This window comes from Toxorhynchites rutilus, chromosome 1 (genome assembly GCF_029784135.1).
Source record: "Toxorhynchites rutilus septentrionalis strain SRP chromosome 1, ASM2978413v1, whole genome shotgun sequence".
NCBI lineage: Eukaryota > Metazoa > Arthropoda > Insecta > Diptera > Culicidae > Toxorhynchites > Toxorhynchites rutilus.
This window is the reverse complement of record NC_073744.1, coordinates 24,253,510-24,277,154: the sequence shown is the minus strand read 5'-3', so window position 1 is coordinate 24,277,154 and position 23,645 is coordinate 24,253,510. Positions and strand designations below refer to the sequence as shown.

The 23,645-nt window shown below is 35.5% G+C and overlaps 1 protein-coding gene across 3 annotated transcripts in view; it reads left to right on the top strand.

The window, feature by feature from the left end:
• Positions 1 to 23,645, top strand: part of LOC129762147 (pyrokinin-1 receptor-like) — a 164,713-nt gene that overhangs the window by 44,593 nt on the left and 96,475 nt on the right. For 2 of the 3 annotated variants that reach the window (XM_055760141.1, XM_055760140.1), the window contains exon 2: positions 23,173 to 23,243. The exons of the other annotated variant lie outside the window; for it this stretch is intronic. The gene's annotated coding sequence lies outside the window, so the exon portion shown is untranslated. The remainder of the gene's footprint in view (positions 1 to 23,172; positions 23,244 to 23,645) is intronic. 3 annotated transcript variants of the gene reach the window in all.

Here is a 23,645-nt window from a genome sequence, read left to right as displayed (position 1 = left end):
TTGATTGGGCGACGGGTATTTGAGCTTGTAATTGGAAACGTTTGTTTTGGTTTCTTTCGAGAGAATCCATCGGGGAAAATGTGGCACCGTTCAAATGAAGTTGGAAACACACATTGATTGAATTCTAGGTGCGAAGTGGCCACTATCGAACTGCTGCATTCTTTACAACATATTTTGTATCGTGAAAACTTGGAGATATCACCCAGAAAGTTTCGATTCCTGGTTTCCTGGAAGGAAATCGATATCTTGAAAGTGAAATAACGAACTCCTTCCAAACTGAAAGCTGGCACCGTGATGCCGTGTGGGATGAAGGACGCCATCTGGCGTCGATCCTCGAATAAAACCTGATTGTAATTGTACGGAGAGACCGCAAACAGTGCTGTCTGTGTATGCAACTGTTTTGTGTGCACGCAAAAGAGGGTGACAGTTATAATGAATAGGGAGGTTTTGTTTATTCGGGACAACTCGATTAAAGTTCAGGATAACGAATTGTGGAATGCAAATATTCCAGTGATGTTCGTTAGTGCTGTGCACCGCACGGGTGATTTATTATTATGTTGCGACGTTTTAAATGAGTTTGTGAAAAGGGGAAAGTGTCACACATACACATTTTATGGAAATGTAGACCACAGTCTTTATGGGGCAAATTTCTGTGGGGCAAACTTACGCATGATGGGACTACATTCAAATATGAGTTTGTATGGGGTTGTTTATGTTACAGATCGGGAGGATTTGTTTTGAAACGTTGTTCGCTATCAGTAAATGAATAATATTAGATTAGTTTTGCTACTGTTTGATATCACTGATGCAACAACGTCATGGATTTCATTTTGCCTTCTCGTTCGTTACTTGCAATCACATCTATTGGAATTGATTCATCTGATAGGACATTCCGGTTTTGGTCAATTCCTGAGAATCTACACCCAAAATTGATTTTTGGCTCATGTTTTGTCATCCCGATTCATGACATTAAATGATACATAACATAACAGAAAATGTCATGACTCTCAAATACTAGTAAGCATTAGTATGATATTTTTTTCCCCTGTTGGGTGTGAACCACTGCGTCCATTATTTTGAACTATTGTGGTATACCCCTTTTTTATACTACACTTCTAGCTTATCTACTACTTATTGATGAAGGAGTAGACTGAAAGCTATAGCAAGATAGGTGCCAATCAGGAATAATCTGTTTGATAAAATTTATAATCCTGATCGACGACGCAAACCAAATTTTCCTTGGGCTCCAGAATAACTTTATCAAGGTGTTGAAGTCTGCGTCTAGTTAGAGCTCCGCAGTTACAGAGCAAATGTTCCGAGGTTTCGCTTTCGGCATTACAAAAGCGACAAATATCATCTTGTGCTAAACCTATGTTTTTAAGATGGTATTTACTCGGGCAGTGTCCTGTTACAAGACTAGTGAATGTGCTGAGGTCTTTCTTACTAAGGCTTAGCAGCTGTTGAGTTATTTTAATACTCGGCGTAATAAATTGTTTCGCCTTTTTAAGTTTTGCAGCCATCCAATTGGCTGTCACTTCCCATTTATTCAGCTCACCTTTCAACACACAGTCAGAAAGTCCACAGAATGGTTCTGGACCAGTGAATGGTGAGTTTGAGCCGTTCCTGGCAAGTTCATCTGCTCGCTCGTTGCCCTCCATACCGCAATGGCTAGGAATCCAGTACAATTGTACCGAACTTATCTGACTCTCAGTTAGAGCCGTTTTGTATTGAGACCAGTCCGAAGTAATTTTTGCTCTGTTGAACAGTTTCCGCGCTGTTTTGCGAAGCTGTTCAAGCCTTTTATTCCACCAAGGAACGTTTCTTGTTGAAGGGACTCTTCTTAGTGGGCAATTGCTGTTGTAGGCCGAGACTATCGTTTCGTTTAATTCTTTTGAAGCTGATTCAAGCTGCTGAATCGACCTTATTCTTGAGTTTAGAGTTTTTCACTCGAGCTCAAGGGAATACTGATCCCAGTTGTTTTTTTTTTTTTTGATCTCGGTATTCTCTCTGAGCTGTCATGCCACCATCCCATTAAAAAATAATGTGTCTATGATCAGACAAAGACGCCTCTGCGGAAACGTGCCAGTTATGAATCTTGTCTAGATTAACCGGGCTACCCAGCGTTAGGTCTAAGACTTCTTGTCTGATTGCGTTTATGAATGTTGGTTCATGCCCTTTGTTCAACTCCACCCAAACTCCTTTCGCGCAGACTGTATTCCAATAGGTGGTGGGTGGACGAACACTCGTTTGATTGTTGGGTGTGCGGAATTATCGCACAATTCGAAGGATGAAAATGAACTATGAATAAATGACCACGCACTTCATAGTAACAGCACAAACAACGTTTATTTTCAACCCCTATTTACATTTATTCTAACATAACATAACAAATTCTACAAGTAATAACACTGATGACTATTAACCTGAACTGACTGGACAATCTTTTCTCTCTACTCTGCCTGTCTATTGCTTCTGTCTTCGAATATACAACAAAAAAATAGAACAAAATCAAACGACCCACAGACATATATGGCTCTCACAGCCGTTACCAATTGTGAACTCTTCTTGTGCTCAGGATCGTTCAATTCTCAGAGTGGTTATAATATCAGTGATGTAGTGTTGGGTGGATGATAGCATTCCAACATTCTCACCCACCCTGAAATTTCAAAAATTTCTGAACCAAATACTATAATTCTCAGAATTTTCGCTAATGGTTATATAACGCCTTCCTTTAAACTCGTAATGGAGGGTATCCTTCAATCAATTTTCCTTTTCATGGTAGTTATGTAGTCAACGACCGTTCGTTTGAACGGGCGAGATACAAAGACTCGTAATGATATCATCTTCTATGCTGCATATGATTCAAAATATTCTGTAAAGAATAGTAGTGTAATAGAATTACTTCGAAATGATTCCATTCCATTCTTAATCGATTGATCGGGTTCTTCATTCTCTTCGTTGATCTATATTATTCGTAAATCCAATGGCCAAGATGCAAATTTTCTATTTCAGTGGAAAATGTATTCCGGTTTTTCTAAGAATCACGAAGTAGTTGAATCCTGTATAATGAACGTCCTGCTCTCACCCACCGTCGAAGATATTATATGCTTGAGCTCCGATAAACGTTCATTTCCTTTTCCAATTATGTTTAGGACTCGATTGAATTCAGAGTAGTGAGGTTGTGAACATGAATATTTGGTTTATACAGTGAGGTTACTTTCCGCTTTCGTCTTAATTTTCCTTTCCGATGAAAATCTAGTCCTTTTCCCAGTGATTTAACTATCACAAATAAAACCTTGCCGTTTTCTACTAATCGATCGCATGATAACGGTTGAAACAGTTCATCACCTTTGGAATTGGCCTTGTCTGGTAAATTGTAGCATTCTTGATCAATATTTTTAAATCCTTGGAATCCAGGAAAAAGGTTATCTAAATATTTAGAAACCAAGGTACAAAGATTGCTGGTTGTTTCTGAAGTGTGACGAGGCATCGACCCCTCTCCGGATACCACCCAGCCGAATACTGATTCGTTTAGTTCTGGTAGTTGATTTCCTAGGAGAATTCTTCGACCTGTTTTGAAGAATTCGAAGAATGATTCAATGCCCAATACAATGTCTATTTCTTTGGATTGAAAGAATGTAGGTTCTGCTAATTCGATCCCGTTTGGTATCGACCATTCATCTGTATACACTGTAGAAGTTGGAAGGTCCGCCGTTACTTTTGGGAGAATTAGAAAATCCATATCTTTTGAATATTGAGTTGTTCGTGAACGTACTAGTATCCGAATACCCTCTTGGACCTTTTGAACCACTTGACCTATTCCTTTCAGTGTGATAGATACTTCCTTTCTTATCACATTCAGCCGTTGAACGAATCGTTCAGAAACGAAATTGCTTTCTGAACCGGAATCTAGTAATGCACGAGCTGGGAACCTGTTGCCTTTGTAATCCTCTACAATGACAATCGCAGTAGCCAATAAAATCTGAGATGAATTCTGCTGAAACGGAGAAGCCATGTTGGCTGACACATTTGCTGTTTGTGTTGATACCGTTGAATGGTGCCATTCGTTAACAGACTGATGATCGTCATTCTCCACTGGTTCTATATTTTTTGCTTTGCTATCTCCCTCTGTTTGAAAACAGACCAGCGTGTGATGTCGACCCCTGCAATTCCGACAAAAATATTTAGACCTACAATCTTTTGCTCGATGACCAATCCTGAAGCAGTTTCGGCAAAGTGAGTGCAATCTCAGCAAGCTATCTCTCTCCGATACTCCTAGTTTCTGAAAAGCCTCACATTGATATAACAAATGTTCTCCGTCACAAGCTATACAATGACCCTCAGATGTTTTCACAGTCATGTAACTGGCTTTTGTAGTAATCGGCCTTGGTTTCAGAATCGATGGCTGCTGAATTGATACCCTGATATCCGTTAAACAATTTGGTAAAGACTCCAGCATTTGTACCCTTCGGCGAAGAAATTCTGTTAAGTCGTGTCTTGTTCCTTTGTGGATGCGAATTCCTCCCATCCTCTACGCGTTACTGGATCAAGTCTTGCAGTGAGGATATTAATTAATAGAAGATCCATATAGTCCTCTGGTCGAACCACTTGATCGAGATTCTTTATGATTCTTTCAAATCCTTCCAATAAGGTGTGAAGTCCGTTTACAGATTCCTTGGCTAATGTAGGAAGCAGAAATAATGACTGAATCTGTCGCTTTTTTAACTGTTTGCTGTTGTTATACCGTCGCATCAACATTTCCCATGCAATCTGATAATTAGCCTTTGTTATTTTTAATGGATCTATCAGACATTTTGGTTCTCCTTGAAGACAGCCCTTCAAATAGTGGAGTTTTTCTACTTCTGGTAAATCCATATTTGAATGAATGAGCGAGGTAAACAGATCTCGAAAACTAAGCCAATCGTCGATTTCACCGTTGAAAACCTGTAGATTAATTTTTGTCAGACGGACGCGGTCGAACCCATGTCCTGAAGCCTCGTTAACTCGGTTTGACTCTTCCATATACAGTGGCATTTGTCGTTTTTGGGATTTATCTACGAGAAAAGCCTTTGCCCTGTAATATCTATCGCTACAATCCTGTCTCTCCTTATCGTAATTTTTGTCCTCATCTATAAAATCTTCATGAGCCCTGATTTCTATCAACGTGTCACAGTACTTTTCCCAAAGCTCGTCTAACTTTTCTAAACGAATATCAACAGCAGTCCCCATATCGTCTTCCGTGAACTCTTCCACAAACCGCCAAATATCGTTGAAGGAGCTTTGTACGTCATTGAATCTCGCTATAAGCAGCCTCATGGATGAACACTTCTTGACAATGGATGGCGTAGGCGGCATGATGACGTAATGTTATCGTGGTACCGATGATAAGAAATAGGTGACCCAAACCAATGCACCTCTATTGTCACGGTATGCCTACAGCGCAGCGTTGAGTTGTTGATCACCACAAGAGTATGTTCCTTACACTCCGTTAAGACAGTGGACGAAGAGAAGGGGATGGGTATACCATGTAGTATTCCAAAAAAAAGCTTCGGTGAACATATACCGTTCAAACTCACCCGAGAGACTAATTGTTGTACCGAAATTCAATAAAACAGTTGAATCTGATCAAAACAACGATGAATGAATGCTTCGTATAGTGGAACCGCTGTCCTTTTATTGTGGGTGGTGGAATCGTTCTGGGTGGATGAGCCGTTCGATGCAACAATTTCATTTTACATTCCGTTGAACATAATTCTTATGCTGTATGCTCTATGGTACCAACAGTAGGCGATTCGATGCAAAGCCTGGTTCACTCTTCGGGATTCAATTTTCATGGATTGGCAGTCCAATCTCCAGTCTCGTAAAGATAAGTGTGTCCACAAACGTACCGAAAATATATCAGCGTTAGTACTAAATATAGGTGATAGCTCCGACTGGACATATAATGTTTGTTCTTACTAACCTGAACAATATAAAATGTTGCTGAATGTCCAGTGTATTGTTTTCCAATGATTCCACTTCAATGTTGTTTTGTGCTGCTAGTTGAAATGACCGCAGATCTATTCTTTCCACAATGACGATCGTAATGAAGAACGGTTGAATTGATGACTTCCTCAAGCCAATGTTCCTTCCACAGGTTTATATTCTTTCCAAAGGCTATTACTTCCGATTCCTGATCCGGTTCGAAGGACCAAAAATGATCAACTCCACCCAAACTCCTTTCGCGCAGACTGTATTCCAATGGGTGGTGGGTGGACGAACACTCGTTTGATTGTTGGGTGTGCGGAATTATCGCACAATTCGAAGGATGAAAATGAACCATGAATAAATGACCACGCACTTCATAGCAACAGCACAAACAACGTTTATTTTCAACCCCTATTTACATTTATTCTAACATAACACAACAAACTCTACAAGTAATAACACTGATGACTATTAACCTGAACTGACTGGACAATCTTTTCTCTCTACTCTGCCTGTCTATTGCTTCTGTCTTCGAATATACAACAAAAAAATAGAACAAAATCAAACGACCCACAGACATACATGGCTCTCACAGCCGTTACCAATTGTGAACTCTTCTTGTGCTCAGGATCGTTCAATTCTCAGAGTGGTTATCATATCAGTGATGTAGTGTTGGGTGGATGATAGCATTCCAACACCCTTTGTAAGCAATATCTATGTTGTTTGACGAGAGAAATTCTAAAAGACACTCACCTCGGTAGTTAATGTCGGTACTTGCCCACATTGTGTGATGAGCGTTGGCATCACATATGATGATCCTTGTTGATTTCCCTACAGTAGTTAACAAATGCCGCTACCTCTCGTGGGGAACCTCAGGAACGTCGCCAGGAAAGTAAGCCGACGCAATTACGATGTCGGATCTTCTTTTGGCGGTTGGTACTTTCGCTCTGATTGCGACGATGACCCTTTAAATGAACTCTGTAATAGGAAACCATTTGATGTTTGCATTTACTAAGACAGCAGCTCTTGGGGAGTCATGCATGTCATCGTAGAACAACTTACATGAACCTGTTTGAATACCTTGTATTTTTCCTTTGTGAACCCAAGGCTCTTGGTGGTTTTAGTGTTCTGCATTAGGTTGGGTTGACTGATCCGGGGGTTTATTTGGGAGAATCGGAACCCCATCTGTTTTGTTGAAAATATGGTCAGGTTTTTTACTTGTTCCAATGTCCATGTTCGTTTTAGATCTGGTGTGATGGGGGGTTTGAAGAAACTCACCTTTTTCACTTGACGTAGTTGAAGTTCCTACCCTTTTTGCGATTGCCGTTAAGTTTGGGCCAGGAACATTCAGATTGTTAAGTTTCTTGTTTTTGGGAGAAACATCTCGAGGAAACTTCGGTTTACCAGAAACCCTGCTGACGACTTTTTGAACATTTTGTGGCTCCTCAAGTTTGGAGTCACTGGGCTCTGAAGGCTTCAGATTACTTAGGTTTTTGGAGTTATGAGGTTTCTCGTTTCTTGGCACCAGATCTCCTTCGAGCACACTGGAGTTTTTTCGAGTTGTGGTTTGGCGCTGCTTTGGATTTGTTTTCCTCAGCTTAGTTTCGCCAAATCGGAGGTATACTTTGAAGTTGTTGCTAACAAGTTGACACATTGAAGCTTCGTCGACTGTTAGCGTCCAATCCGCGTGGATTTCATTGGGATTGGATCTCTTGAGTATACGCCATTTATCGGTGGAGAGATTCTCGTTTTGGCTCTCAATGAGGCTTTTGAGTCTCTCGTCGCTGTATGTTGCACTTTGTGGAAAAAAGGCATGAAGAATCTCTGGACGCGGAATATTTTTTGCGTCTAGTTTTATGTTATCTTCTAGGGTTATCATGGGAACCACTTTCCGAAGTTTGACGGTCTTTACAAGAAAGGATTAGATAACCCGACTTATATGAGCAGTTGAAAAACCTGCGTTTCACCGGTTCATTTCTTAGTTGCTCTATTGCAGTGAGTAGAGCATTCTGAATGGAATCTAGTTGAGCTGTAGTCAGTTCAGTGTTGTGGTAGTTCTCCGGGAGAATTCCAACTTTGATATGCTCTAAGGCTTCTTTGTAGGAGATTTCAGATTCGATAGTGGTTTTTGTGGTGTTGTTTTGAAGAGTGTTATGTTCCTCCTTTTTTTCTGCTCATTCAGCCCCGCTCTTTGACGGGGGCAGAGATTTTGCTTCGATTTTTAAGGAATCGGTTTTTCATCACTACTAGGTAGCTCCGATCCTCGGGGGCGTTTTGTTGGCCCAGAGATATGCCGACTCAGTGCTTGTAGCCGAGCTTCCTTTGCAGGGATCCCAACTGCGACCAAGTTCTTCAGCTTCCTTCTCTGACCCTTGGTGAGGTTCTGACCCTTGGTGAGGAGTGGACCTCGGCTGAATCTACAACTTTTGATTCAGTTTTTATAGTGACGTCACTATCATCCTCTAACGACTCACAGCGAGTCGGAGTATTGAGGATGGAAGAGGAGCATGACTGAATATCCACCGGTGCGTCGCTCAATACTTCATCTTCTTCTACACTCATAGAGTCGATCTCTATGGAGGTTTTTTCCAACAGAGAGAGGCTGCCGGAACCCGAAGTTTGTTTTTTTTTTTTTTTTTTATCCAAAATATATATTTTTATTAAGGCTCATATGGCGTCAACCTGACGGGCCGGGAGTTCAATATTTCGATAATGTTTGCCTTATAACTATGTTAGTAATATGTAACCGATTACTCGCGGTTGGCTCGAGGTTAGTATTACAAGTGTTTTCGTAATTGTGATGTTGCTGTCTTCAATGATCTGTACCTGTGCCCGACACGGGATACTTCCTATTGGGATGCAGCTGACCATTAATCAGCAACGCCCCCCTAGTCTGTACCCCATATCTAGCGTGGTGCGTCTTCTCGAGGAATCCAGGATAGAATGGTCACTAGCCGGCGCAATCATCAGCTCGTGTAGAGTTGTCATGAGCGGTACAACCTTTGGCTTTTGTTGAATCATCAGTGAACTGCACAACCTTTGGCCCGTGTATCTGTAAAGAGTGTGTGTATGTATTGCCGCGACTAAGTAAAAGTTTATAGATCGGATAGGAGGGATACGAAACAGGGACACAAAGAAGGAAACATCATTAAACGTTGACATCGGCGTTTCTGAGGAACAGGTATAGATGAAGCAGAAGATCAGGATCACGGCTACCTAAGATAGATCACGACTACCTAAGATACCCGAAGTTTGTTGTCATTTGAATTATTCATAGAAGTCCCACGAGTCCCGCGGTAAAGAAGGTCCGCTGCATCAGTGACCGGCTTAATGCAGCAAGGGCAGGCGATATTGTGGAGGGTGCCCTGGTGCTCCATAGGCTCCGTTAACGGCAGGGTTTAGATCCCCCACCATTCAGCCCTCGGCACGGGTCGCGTCACACCTTGGCTTAGAGGTTTATCCATTACTTTCTTTCCATAATAACCATGGATAACAGCTATTACAACCATCCTCTTTTTCTGAGACTTTGGACACACTGCTCTGGTTCTCAATAATTTCAGGTTCTTATTCGGACATGCTATTATTGAGATCCGTCATTCGCTGGCGGAGTTATAATATACGGAATAATATAATATAATGGTGCAGTAATATAAGATCAATAAGATCAATGCTGTCTCTGCTTTCTGACAACGCTAGTTTGGGTGTATATATATAAAAATGGATTTCTGTCTATCTGTCTGATTCTTATGGACTCGGAAACTACTGAACCGATCGACATGAAAATTGGTATGTAGGAGTTTTTGGGGACGGGGAAGGTTTTAATGATAGTTCGAGACCCCTCTCCCCTCTTTAAGGGGGGGGGGGGGCTGCCATACAAATGAAACACAAACTTCTGCACAACACGAGAACTAATCAAGCAAATGGAGCCAAATTTGAGATATGAGGATTTTTGGGTACGAGAAATGTTTCTATGATGGTATGACACCCCTCTCTCCTCTGAAATGGAGAGGGGGTCCCATAAAAATATTGCACATATTCCAACCAAACATAACAAATGAAAATTTTCGGAGAACTCTGAAGGAAAATGGGAAAATTCGGAAAATTCAATTCGCATATGTTCTACAATTACATATTGACAAGCGTTGTTAGTCCATTTGATGTCAATTTGATGCTAACGAAATTGAACTTTGTTCAAAACTGGAAATGGATTTTCAGGTGATAAAACGCAGTCCTATATCTTCTTCTATCTATACAAATAAAAATGGTTCGCCGGAGGTGTTGATAAGAGCAAAACTCGAGGAATGAATTTTCCGATTTAGGGCTGTCTTTATTCGATATATTTGCAAGTGGTTGAAAAATCTTGAACGACAATTGTGTCTGAAAATAGTCTGATATTATAATGACGAGTTATGGTAGAAGTACCAAGAATTTTATAGTGAAAGGTAGTAGAAGATCAATCAATGATCAGTTCTGCGATCGGACCCATTAACGTTAACTTAGCAAGAAAACGTGAATGTCTATAGGTAATGATAACAAAAAATAAATTTGAGGCGGGACAAAGTTTTTGGTTTACTATAGAAAAACAATAAATTAGATTTTTTTTATATCTCGAGAACGGCTGTATTTAGAAGGTGATTGATAATGACCTTTTTTGTTTTATATCACATCAGGATTCATAATTTGTGGCAAACATTTATTGTCAACATACAAAAATTCTAAGTTTCAAAAATTCATAAAAATTCAATGTTTCACAAAGTTTGTCAAAAATAGTTTAATCATCTGGTATTTTTTTTTAATTTTCTACTTGACTTTGATTTTATATGAAAAAAATTTGAAAGAATTAAAAAAAACGTATTTTAGATATGGCAAATTAACGTTTTTATTCGTGAATATAAAAAAGGGTATTAATTTTTTTCTCAGTGTATATTTTTTTACGTTTGAACATCAATACTCTATAACTCTTTCTGAGACACTATTTCGGTACGACTTATAGTTTTTGAAATATAAATGATCAAAGATTTCTTCTACTAAAATCGATACGCCCAATTAAAAAGTTAAACTTGAATCAAAATATTCCCAATTGATGTGGAAAACTCGTGTTTCCTCCAACCCAAACGGTATACAAATTTTCATTCGAAACAAAAATATTCATGTTGTGACATTTGTTAATTTTATGCGGAATTGCTCATTAATAAATTTATTCCAATCAAACTACAGTTACAAATCTGGTCATGAATAGCAGATGGAACAAGATTTATGTCGAGCATCCGGTCCTACACTGTCTAAAAAAAATCAGTTAAAGTTAAAACCAAATATTCCACAGTAATCTCTCCGAATGTAAGAATGACCACAATCTTCCTCAGCTGTCTCTTTCACCAGCATCAGACCGGTAATCATCTCTCCCGGCGCATATGTTCCTCAAACTATAAAGCACACCGAGAAATACTCGATCATCGTAATAAAACCATTCAACTGTAAACAAACGGGCGAACAGGGAAAATGTGTTTCCTATATTTAAACAAGATATCAACAAATAAATCAACCTCACTAATGATCCACTTGCCCGAGTCCACTGACGACAGGTTTTGGTCGCGATAGCGGCCCCACTTAGGACTAATTTTACAGCCACCATCGAGTGGCGTCACTTGAGGTGCTCATTTTATGGCCGAAAAATGACACCACTTCGTACCGTTTAATTTCTAGTTTGCTTTTACGACGACGGGACGGAAGCCCGCGTCGATAACATCTCTAAAACTTAGTTGCCAGCGGTCTGTCCGCGATGGGCCCATGTGCGTGTTTATCGGGAATGGACAACAGCAGACATTATTGAGACGTTAAGACTTGTATTGGGAAAAGAATGTGAGCGTGAGAATTTTTTTTAAGCAACGGTGGGAATTGGCACAATTTGGAATAGAATAATCCTTCTTCTTCTTCTGTAGGAGCCTTGGACCATTGCGACCATTAATTTGATCTATTATAGTGCACTCCAAATTGCTATATATGCACTGTGCACTAGGACTTTGAATATCCCCACACGAAGGTATGACTTCGTTTATGAAGTTCCAGTACAGAAACGACAATTTTCATCTGTAATCTGTCATCTACCAAAAGACGCACCACGCTAGATATGGGGTACAGACTAGGGGGCGTTGCTGATTAATGGTCAGCTGCATCCCAAAAGGAAGTATCCCGTGTCGGGCACAGGTACAGAGCATTGGAGACAGCAACATCACAATTACGAAAACACTTGTAATACTAACCTCGAGCCAACCGCGAGTAATCGGTTACATATTACTAACGTAGTTATAAGGCAAACATTGTCAAAATATTGAACTCCCGGCCCCGTCAGGTTGACGCCATATGAGCCTTAATAAAAATATATATTTTGGAACTCATAGAATGATCACTCGTGACTGCAAATCCGATGCTCAAAAACAGAGATAGAAGGACTTTCTCGTAAAACCATAAGCCGAAAACCTAGTTGGCATGCTATAATTCTCCCGAAACCATTTTTTTTATCCCTTGCGAATGCGATTTTACTCACGATGATCCAACTTTGGGCGTAGCAAAAGCCGTTCGTTAGGGTAATTGAAATCAACGGAGAAACGTGTTCCTGCTTCGGGCTAACTCAATTTCCCTCCGATGCCATTAGCTTCACACACGTTTGGCACACACGGTTTACGTCGCCAATTACTGTGGCATCGAATAAAACATTCGCGACGCAAATTCAATTTGAAAGCGGGCTTTTTTCTCGGGGGTCCTCTTCCTTTGATCCTCATGAATGTATTATAATCGGAATAATCAGACACGCCTGAACTGCATAACCATGGAGGGGGTAATTGTCGGTCTGCAATGGTCGGATTAGCCCCCTCTTCCGATTGTCTGGGAAAAGAACCGGGCTTATTTAGCTTTGAATAGGTGGGATGAGTAATAAGCATCCTAATTTGAGGATAAAAACACTCACCGTCTCATTCGGGGAAGGAATGCAAAGTAAAAAAAAAAGCAGCGAATGAGTTTTTATTTGGGGGAAAATTCCATGATTTTCACGGACACAGAACCTTCTCCAAGAATGGTTTCTTCCATTTGGGGAAAAATATTTCCTTAGAGTCTGCTTCTCTTCGTAAATTAGTTTCCACAAACTCGTTTAAGGACAACAGCTCTGATGAAAAATCTGTCGTTGGACTTGAGAGACAGTCTGCAAATTATGACACTGAGTTGGAAAGGAATGAAACAGAATGGCTCTTGGTCCACTGGATGTTTCCTAGAATAAATATTGGTGTTGGAGAGAACTGAGCCGCCACTTGGTTCTACACTTGATTAGATATTTGTCTTAGAAAAAATGCGCACAATCAACGAAATAAATTTCCAGAAGAAACAAAAATTATAGGGGGTTGTATCCAAGGCACGACCGCTTAAGACGTCATTATTCCACATTCCTTAACAACTTCACTATATCTTTGGCAACCGATAAAAACAACGCAAATGTCAATATTTTCAAGTATTAAGTGTCGTGTTTCATGTTGTTTAGTGTTGCTTAGTAGTATTGCACCTGTAGCCGTGCATCACCATTCAACCAGTACCAAACAAGCGTTCCACAGAGAACGCACACGGTAACATACAGATGCATCGATAAAAATGAAACATCGCGAGAGTGACCGTTTGTTGACCGTAACATTGTAACGGTCAATAGAAAGCCAGAAAGATCAACCAACTCCCAGCTATGATTCCGGGTACCTGAATTCTCTGCGGAGAACTTAAATATGTTTATAATAAAATTGATCGGAAACAGTTCATCAGCAAATCAGTTGTCCAATTCATGGAAAATACAAAGAAGCATTCGAACGTGAGCTCGATCCTTTATGACTTTGAACTGGTTCAAATATGTTGATAATACCCGCATCTATATCTAAATCATCTACAAGAACGCCGATTGATAGTAACTCCGCTTCTGCTACGAATGTAAACAAGCAATGTGTGCCCAACAGATGCTCTGCGTGTATGTGTAGTAAGAGCACTACCGCCCCAACATGCAGATTAGTAAAGAGTGGAATGATTTCGCAATTTCGATAAATCAAGTTCCGCAACGTGTTTCCAAACCAAACCAAACCAAAAATCAAAATAAAAACTCATAAACATAAAGGCCGAAAGTCTGGCAGCCAATTTGTCAACAGCGGCACGTAGCAATATATTTGTGAACAGCGGTACATATTAATACGTTTGTAAACATAAATATTGAATTCAAAATTCTTCGGTGTTTCCAGCGTTCAACAACAAAAATGCCTCGGATGTCAGCTGCGATTCTAACTGACAGAAACATATCGGAAGCGTCAAATTGACAAATTGACAAATTGACAAATTGACAAATTGACAAATTGACAAATTGACAAATTGACAAATTGACAAATTGACAAATTGTCAAATTGACAAATTGACAAATTGACAAATTGACAAATTGACAAATTGACAAATTGACAAATTGTCAAATTGACAAATTGACAAATTGACAAATTGACAAATTGACAAATTGACAAATTGACAAATTGACAAATTGACAAATTGACAAATTGACAAATTGACAAATTGACAAATTGAAAAATTGAAAAATTGAAAAATTGAAAAATTGAAAAATTTAAAAATTTAAAAATTTAAAAATTGAAAAATTGAAAAATTGAAAAATTGAAAAATTGAAAAATTGAAAAATTGAAAAATTGAAAAATTGAAAAATTGAAAAATTGAAAAATTGAAAAATTGAAAAATTGAAAAATTGAAAAATTGAAAAATTGAAAAATTGAAAAATTGAAAAATTGAAAAATTGAAAAATTGAAAAATTGAAAAATTGAAAAATTGAAAAATTGAAAAATTGAAAAATTGAAAAATTGAAAAATTGAAAAATTGAAAAATTGAAAAATTGAAAAATTGAAAAATTGAAAAATTGAAAAATTGAAAAATTGAAAAATTGAAAAATTTAAAAATTGAAAAATTGAAAAATTGAAAAATTGAAGAATTGAAAAATTGAAAAATTGAAAAATTGAAAAATTGAAAAATTGAAAAATTGAAAAATTGAAAAATTGAAAAATTGAAAAATTGAAAAATTGAAAAATTGAAAAATTGAAAAATTGAAAAATTGAAAAATTGAAAAATTGAAAAATTGAAAAATTGAAAAATTGAAAAATTGAAAAATTGAAAAATTGAAAAATTGAAAAATTGAAAAATTGAAAAATTGAAAAATTGAAAAATTGAAAAATTGAAAAATTGAAAAATTGAAAAATTGAAAAATTGAAAAATTGAAAAATTGAAAAATTGAAAAATTGAAAAATTGAAAAATTGAAAAATTGAAAAATTGAAAAATTGAAAAATTGAAAAATTGAAAAATTCGCAAATTGAACTGGTGCCTTAAAAAGACTTAATAAACACACACCTATAATCTTTAAGCCCCCTAAAAAACCCTTTTTCTAGTATTATTGGCAGTTGCAGTTGTATTGCGTAGATGTCTGCCTTCATTGAAGAAGTTTTGCGACAAGAACACGAAACTGAATCATACATAGCATCCCAGCAAAGAAACATTTTCCTTTTGAGCAGGCGATGATGACTCAGCTTGATGGTTCCGCTCATAATGTGGCGAAAAACATGATGATTACGCCATCTTTGCGATGGCTCGGCTCGATGTGTTGATTGCAATGGCCGATGCACAGCAACTGAAAGATTGGCCCGCGTCCACAGCTCGAGGGAAAACGAAGATGACACAACATGAGCAGAATGAGAAATACAATCCATTATCGCTCAACGCCCGCCGGCAACGATGTTGCTTCGATTACCACCAAACGGGAGGGGAAAATGTTGCTCAGAGGAGACGCAATATTTATGCACTAGCGACAGCGTACTTACAGTGCAAGGGTGGAGTTTATGTCACAAATATTCCCTTTTTTTGTTCTTTTTATTTCGTTGTTTCTATTCTCGCGGCTGCATAAGTTACTCGTAATTGACAGCGCAGTTAATTAAGTGCACAAATATATGGAAAAATGAGAATGCTTCCAATTTTCATCAATTTAAACCATTTCTAGACTATGGGGTTGTAATGTATAGTACATTTAGCACACCATATAGAACATCAAACAAAACTTAGAGAATTTACGATTCAATTGGTATGCAGATCATTAAAATTCGTTCGCAGCAAAACCTGTTTTCTGATTCGGCACTCCGTATGAAAGACATAGTCCTACGTCAAAAACTCAAATGAATAAAAAATCGATGCAAGTCATAGACGTGATGAGCTACGAAAACGAAACAGCGCTTCCTGCACTCCTCACCGGGCGAAAACAGATGCTCCGAATTGCTTCCGGCACGATTTGGTTGGACGCTACTAGGGCTAATTTCCTACTTGATTAGCGGACGGTTGTTTGGACGCGAAACCCTTTCGCCCATATCCCCACGGCGATACGGCAGCAGGCAGGATGAACGACCACAACCGTCAACCGACGATCGAAGGACGGGTTGTAATCAGTGGCGTGTACATTTTCATCTCTCGGCGAATCCCAGTGTCCGGTAACCCTTGTTGAAACAATTGCCCATCAATCACGACCGAATTGTGTGGCTGTTGGTTGAGGCTGTCTCATTAAGGGGTTTGCCTCTGTGGATTTGCCGATTTACCCACCCGTAATGATAACATTTGGTCCAGTGATTGATAATGATGAATGCGATTGGCCGCAATTCAATAACCCGTGGTTTACTGTGCGAACAATCAATAAACGAGGGAACGAAGGGAGAACCAAAACATTATAACATATTCGACGTTTATCATTTCAATTACATATGCCAATGGGAAGAAAAATCTCCGATCCTTACCATTGAAGCCTGCCAGCCTGCCAATGTACATGAAGTAAAACATGAATCACGGGGATCCAAGCTATCATCAAGGAAAGCTTATTTCCGGGGTTTCCTAATTTATTTTCCTTCCCTAATCAGCAGAAAGATACCGACAGCGAGCGCACGCCTTGCTGCTATCAAAAATAAATTACGGTTCGAGCACTGCTTGGTCTGATATTATTCGAGGATTTATCATTCCTAGACCACTGCCCTTTGGATGTGACGGCGAGGTTGTATTGAGGAAGTGCAAAAACATTTCGATACATGATCTATCCATGATTAAAAAAGGAGGAACCTAGCTCTACCATACAGAAAACAGCAAATAAGGGAAGACTCCCTTGTATAACAAGTTTCTCTGAAACAGTAAGTGTACAAGTGTGTGTTTTTGGGTGAAAAAGGCCTTCGATAAAAACATCACATACGCACCTCACGAAATTCATTCTACGTGGTTCCGGCACCTAGCATATGGTGCTTTCCTGATTTGGATTCAATCGGTTCATCTTCATTTCTTGATATCGCAGTGTTCACGCACTTTTTGACGAAATTCCACAGGTTTTTTTTTGGTTTAAATCGAGAGACTGATCTGGCTGTTGAATAACACCATTTTCATGATCTTGAAATGAAAGATGATTTCTTATTTTGCAAATACGTCAATGTTAACATTTGAATTCCTCAGATTTCATTGGTATCGAGATGTAGGGTCACGAGGTGTTGCATGCGTATGATTTGAATTGTCGATTAGATCGCTGTCGTGGACTTGCTGTTTTGTCCATCACTGCAATTCAACTTCAATTCAGTATAACTGTAACTCGTTTCGTCCGACTCCGACTGTGTTAGTTACTACCGCACTCAGATTTCAGAAAAATAGATTCTCCTTTTTTGATTTTCAACTCCAATTTCCAATACTGATTTTGTTGATTTTTTTTGATATGAGATTTTCAAAATTGTTGGTTTTTATTGTATTTTGGGTGTATGAACATTATTTTAATTTTTTGGATTTTTCAACTTTTTGTTTCGGATTTTTTCGAATGTTAATTTTTCTGGATTTTTGAATTTTATTCAACTTATTTTATCGATTTTTGTTTGTTTTTGATTTGTTTAGATTTTTCCAATTTATGGAATTTCGTAAAATTTGCGTTTTTTTAGATTGTCTAAAAAATTAGAATTTTCAGAAATTTCCAATTTTTTTTAATAAATAATTTTTTTGATTTATTTTTTTCAATTTTTTTAACGTGGACTTTTTGGATTATAAATTTCTTTTAAATCATGTAATAATTCCCTAATTCAGTTTTTTTAAATGTATTTAAGATTTTTTTAAATATTTAGTTTTTTAAATAATTTTTTTTATCTATTTTTTTAATTAGGAAAAAAATAATCGTCTTTTTTTATGTGAATTGTATTTTGAATTTTTTTTTATTCAGACTTATCTCACTTCTTAACTAGGCGAGCCTAGCCAGAATTTTCACCTGCCCCCGGGCTTCTGAATGCCAAAGGGGGACTAGGCTCTGCGGCATGCACGTATCTGCATGCTCGTGCTGTTTCAGTCCTGACCGAGAAATTGTCGGACAATCGCGCAGGTGCTAAGGATGACCGACTTTTGGATGCCGGCCAATTCCTTCTCCATATTCAACACCTTTAGCGTTCCAGAAGTGTCTTCGGGACAATTCCAGTTCCAGAGAGAACGACTGGAACAATTCTTGGGACCTCCCTTAGCCCCCACAGTTCCTTGAGCTCCACGGCCAATGGTCGGTACTTGCAGATTTTGCGACCGTGGGTCTCCTCCAGATTCTGGTTCAGTGGAATAGCGACATCGATGATGGTGACTTTGCGGTCGCTCTTGTCGTAAACCATTATATCTGGGCGGTTGTGGTGGATCGAGAGGTCGGTCAGAACAGTTTTTTAAATTTTATTTAACTTATTTTTTTTTTCAATTTATAAAATTTCTAAAAATTCGAGAATTTTTTCTAGATTGTTTGAAATTTTTTTAATATGCTTTAGAAATTTTAATTTTTTTTAAATATACCAATTTTCTATTTTTTTCTTATTTTTTTTTTTGAATTTGTGGACATGGTGGATTGTGGATTTTTTGGATTGTTTAGGAACCATGAATTATTCCCTTATACCGAATTTAATTTTTTGAAATTAAAAATATTTTATAATTTTGGAAATTTCTAAAAATTTTTTGAATAAATACATTTTTTGATCAAATTTTTTAATTAAGACAACATCAATTTAATTTTTTCTTGCCAGTTGTACTGAGAAAGCAACAAAATGTTTCAATGTTATTTTGATTGTTTTTTAATTGAGAGTCTCTTTTTATTTTTAGGTTTTTTGATTTTTTTTAAACTATAAGATCTTTTCTGAAAAACTTTTAAAATCTTTGAATTTTTCGGAAATTTTTGGATGTATACTTTTTTCATTTATTGCCAATTTTCTATTTTTTTGAAATTGTGGGTTGTGGATTGTGGATTTTTTGGATTTTGTTAGGAACCATGAATTATTCCCTTATACCGAATATAATTTTTTGAAATCAAAAGTATTTTAAAGTTTGGGAAATTTTCAGAATTATTTTGAATAAATACATTTTTTGATCAAATTTTTTAATTAAGACAACATTAATTTGATTTTTTCTTGCCAGTTGTATTGAGAAAGCAAAAAAATCTTTTAATGTTATTTTAATTGTTTTTTTAATTGAGAGTATTCTTTTATTTTTAGGTTTTATGGATTTTTTTAAATTGTAAGAACTATTCTGATTGAATGTGGATTTTTTGGATTGTTTAGGAACCGTGAATTATTCCCTTATACCGAATTTTATTTTTTGAAATTTAAAGTATTTTATAATTTTGGAAATTTATAGAATTTTTTTTGAATAAATACGTTTTTTGATCCGATTTTATAATTAAGACAACATTAATTCGTTTTTTGCTTGCCAGTTGTATTGAGAAAGCAACAAAATGTTTCAATTTTATTTTGATTGTTTTTTAATTGAGGGTCTTCTTTTATTTTTAGGTGTTTTTGGATTTTTTTAAATCATTAGAACTTTTCTGAAAAACTTTTAAAATCTTTGAATTTTTGGATATATATTTTTTTATTTATTACCAATTTTCTATTTTTTTTTCTTATTTTTTGAATTTATGGACTTTGTGGATTGTGGATTGTGGATGTTTTGGATTTTTTTAGGAACCATGAATTATTCCCTTATACCGAATTTAATTTTTGGAAATTAAAAATATTTTATAATTTTGGAAATTTCTAAAATTTTTTTGAATAAATACATTTTTTGATCAAATTTTTTAATTAAGACAACATCAATTTAATTTTTTCTTGCCAGTTGTACTGAGAAAGCAACAAAATGTTTCAATGTTATTTTGATTGTTTTTTAATTGAGAGTCTTTTTTTTATTTTTAGGTTTTTTGATTTTTTTTTAATCTATAAGATCTTTTCTGAAAAACTTTTAAAATCTTTGAATTTTTCGGAAATTTTTGGATGTATACTTTTTTCATTTATTGCCAATTTTCTATTTTTTTGAAATTGTGGGTTGTGGATTGTGGATTTTTTTGATTTTGTTAGGAACCATGAATTATTCCCTTATACCGAATTTCATTTTTTGAAATCAAAAGTATTTTAAAGTTTGGGAAATTTTCAGAATTTTTTTGAATAAATACATTTTTTGATCAAATTTTTTAATTAAGACAACATTAATTTGATTTTTTCTTGCCAGTTGTATTGAGAAAGCAAAAAAATCTTTTAATGTTATTTTAATTGTTTTTTTAATTGAGAGTATTCTTTTATTTTTAGGTTTTTTGGATTTTTTTAAATTGTAAGAACTATTCTGAAAAACTTTCAAAATCTTTGAATTTTTCGGAAATTTTTGAATATATATTTTTTTTATTTCTATTTCATTTTTGTATTGTTTTTATTTTTCTTTAGTGAATTTCAAAAGAGTCTTCAATCTTTTGAAACTCTCAGACTTCTTGGATCTTCAACATTTTTTAAATTAAAATTATTATACGGATTTTTTGAATCATTTAATTTTTTTTAGGTTTTTGATTAATTTTTGCAGTTTAATTTTCCATTTCTTGGTATTTTTTTTATTGTTTAAGAGTTTCTGGGACACCTTGAAATCATTGAAATAATCGGTTTCAGGTTGTTTTGGAATTTTTGACTTTTTTGAACTTTCCAATTCTGATTTTTCACAATTTTTGGAATTTTTGAAACCTTTTCAATTCTTGGAGTTTCGGTTTTTTTATTTATTTAGATCTCTGGATTTTAAGGGATTTTTTTAATTCATTGGATTCCTTTCCTTTTTAATTCTGGAATTCTTTAATTATACGGAAACTTAGAATTATTTTAACTTCATGGATTCAAGTTTTTTAATGTTTTGGAATTTTAGTAAATTTTTGTTTTTTTTTTACATTTTTTTCTGTTTTTCTAATTTTTAGATTTTGTTTGTGCTATGTTTTTTTGATTTTTTGAGATTCCCCCTTTGAATTGTTTTGATTTTTTAATTTGTTTTTTTTTTGTGTTTAGATTCTTTTTAAGTTGTTTTCGAATTTTTTGCAATTTAACGCTTAATTTTTGAATTTGTTGAAATTTTAATTTTTGTTTCAATTTTGAATTTCTTGGACTTTCTATCTCTTTTTGTTCTGTATTTCCTATATTATTCAGAACATTCGAATATTTTGATATATATGGATCTTTGGAAATAAGAATTTTCGAAAATATTTGGGACTGTCATTTTTCTTTATTGTTTTTTTTTTGAATATGTCATTCTTGACTTTTTTTCATAAAACTTTTTTTCTATTCATTTTTTTTTTAGATTTTCATTACTTATGTATTAGATCTTTGAAATTTGTTTTAATTTTTTTGATTTTTTTTAAATTTTTCAAACACTGTTATCAAAACATTCAAGCAATTAAAAAATTTGAATGTTTCGATTTTTTTATTCTATGTATTCTATGTATTCTTTGTTTTTCTTGTTTTTTAAATTTTGTCAATTGCACACATTATCTGATGTCTCATAAAAAACAAAATCAGAATTTTAATAACCAATATTATGCTATTTTTTTAAAAGATTATTCTTTACTTTATTTCCTGAAATTTTCGTATTTTTATTCTTTTTTTATTTGGATTTCTTATGATGTGGTTTTTTGAAAATTGTTTTATTCTTTTTAATTTGATTTTATTTTAAACGCATTGTTTAAGATTTCTAGAATTTTCTGACTAATAACAAAAAAAAAAGAATCCTAAATATAAAACATTTAAGCAATTAAAAAAATTTAATGTTCAATTTTTTTTGATTCTTCGTCTTCTTTATTCTTATTATTTTTATTGGTCTTTTTTTAAATTTTGTCAAATGCACGAATTTTCTGATGTTTTTATAATTAAAATAATCAGAGTTATTTTTTCGAATTTTTCGACCATTTCGAATTTTTCAAAACTTGGAATTCTCAAATCACACAGACTTTTCGGATTATAGGCTTTGTTTTTTTTAGTATTAGCTTTCTCAAACTATTCAAAGTTTTGGGATTCTCACCTTTTTATTTTTTATTTTTTTGTTTTTTTTTGTAAATACATATTTTAATTTTTTAAAGTAGTTTTTTTAACTTTTCGGTTTTGATTTTTTTTTTATTTAGAAGGAATATACAGATTTTTCAAATTTTTCGGAAATACTTTTGTACTTTTTTGACGTAGGACTACGTCTAACCGGAAGATATAAGGGAGTCTAAATGAAAATCTAAGCACCGAACATGTGGGACAAAATGGAAGATTTCGCTTATAGCTCGAACATTTCTTAATAAAAAATGATTACATCAATCGATAGGAAATACTTTTACGCAGCTATCACAATGAATAACTTTTTCTTTTCTTGAGATAAACAATCGAATAATTGTGAAATGGCTAGCCTTGTCCGGATGCACTATCCGCCTCGTTTTGATTGGTCCAATTATGTTCCTCAAATGGTTTTGACCAAAAGGAGTTCTACGTCTTTTCGGTTATGTCCCTGACATTACCCATTCGTCATCTCAAACTATTCAAAAATTCAGCTTTTGTTGTACTTTGTACTTTTGTTTTTTTTTCGGAAGTTTTTAGTTTTTTATGTTTTTATTATTTATTTATTTTTCTTTATGATTCTTTATTGATTATTGTTCAATTGTTAACAGTTTTTGTATTTTTTAGATTTTGTGAATTTTGTAAGTTATTTTGAATCTGGTGTCATTAAATTTGATCACGAATCAGTGAATTTCTGCTGTTTGAAACAATCTTTGTCCTTTTTTGTTGCCAGTAAAGCGAGTGCATTTATGTATAACTCTGTTTTCTTTTATTTATGTTTCATTTCAGGTACGTAATGTACCGGAAGATCGTTCATGAAAGGAAAATATTAGCATAATCGTGAGCTAAATGATCTGCGGGTGTGTATTATGTCATCCTTATGAAGTTCATTATATTATAGTGTGTGGAGGCGATCTGGCGTAGTGGTAACATCCATGCCTCTCACGCTAAAGGTCACGAGTTCAATTCTCACTCACTCATAAAGATCTATTTGTTAAATAAAACATAATCGCTCTTTAATCACATTTTAAGTACCAAGGCATCATTTTACCATAGCCCTCAAATATCATCCAAATGAAAATTCGATCCTAAAATGAGCCCTCTTTCAGTTACACGCAATTCCTTCCGAAGATACAGCTTCACTCCAAATCATATACATAATCTATGCTGGAAAACAAAACCAGCTATAAAATAATGAAGGTTTTCAATTTTTAGGATTTATTTAGGATTTTTAGAACTTTCTTAATTCTTTAAAGTTTTTA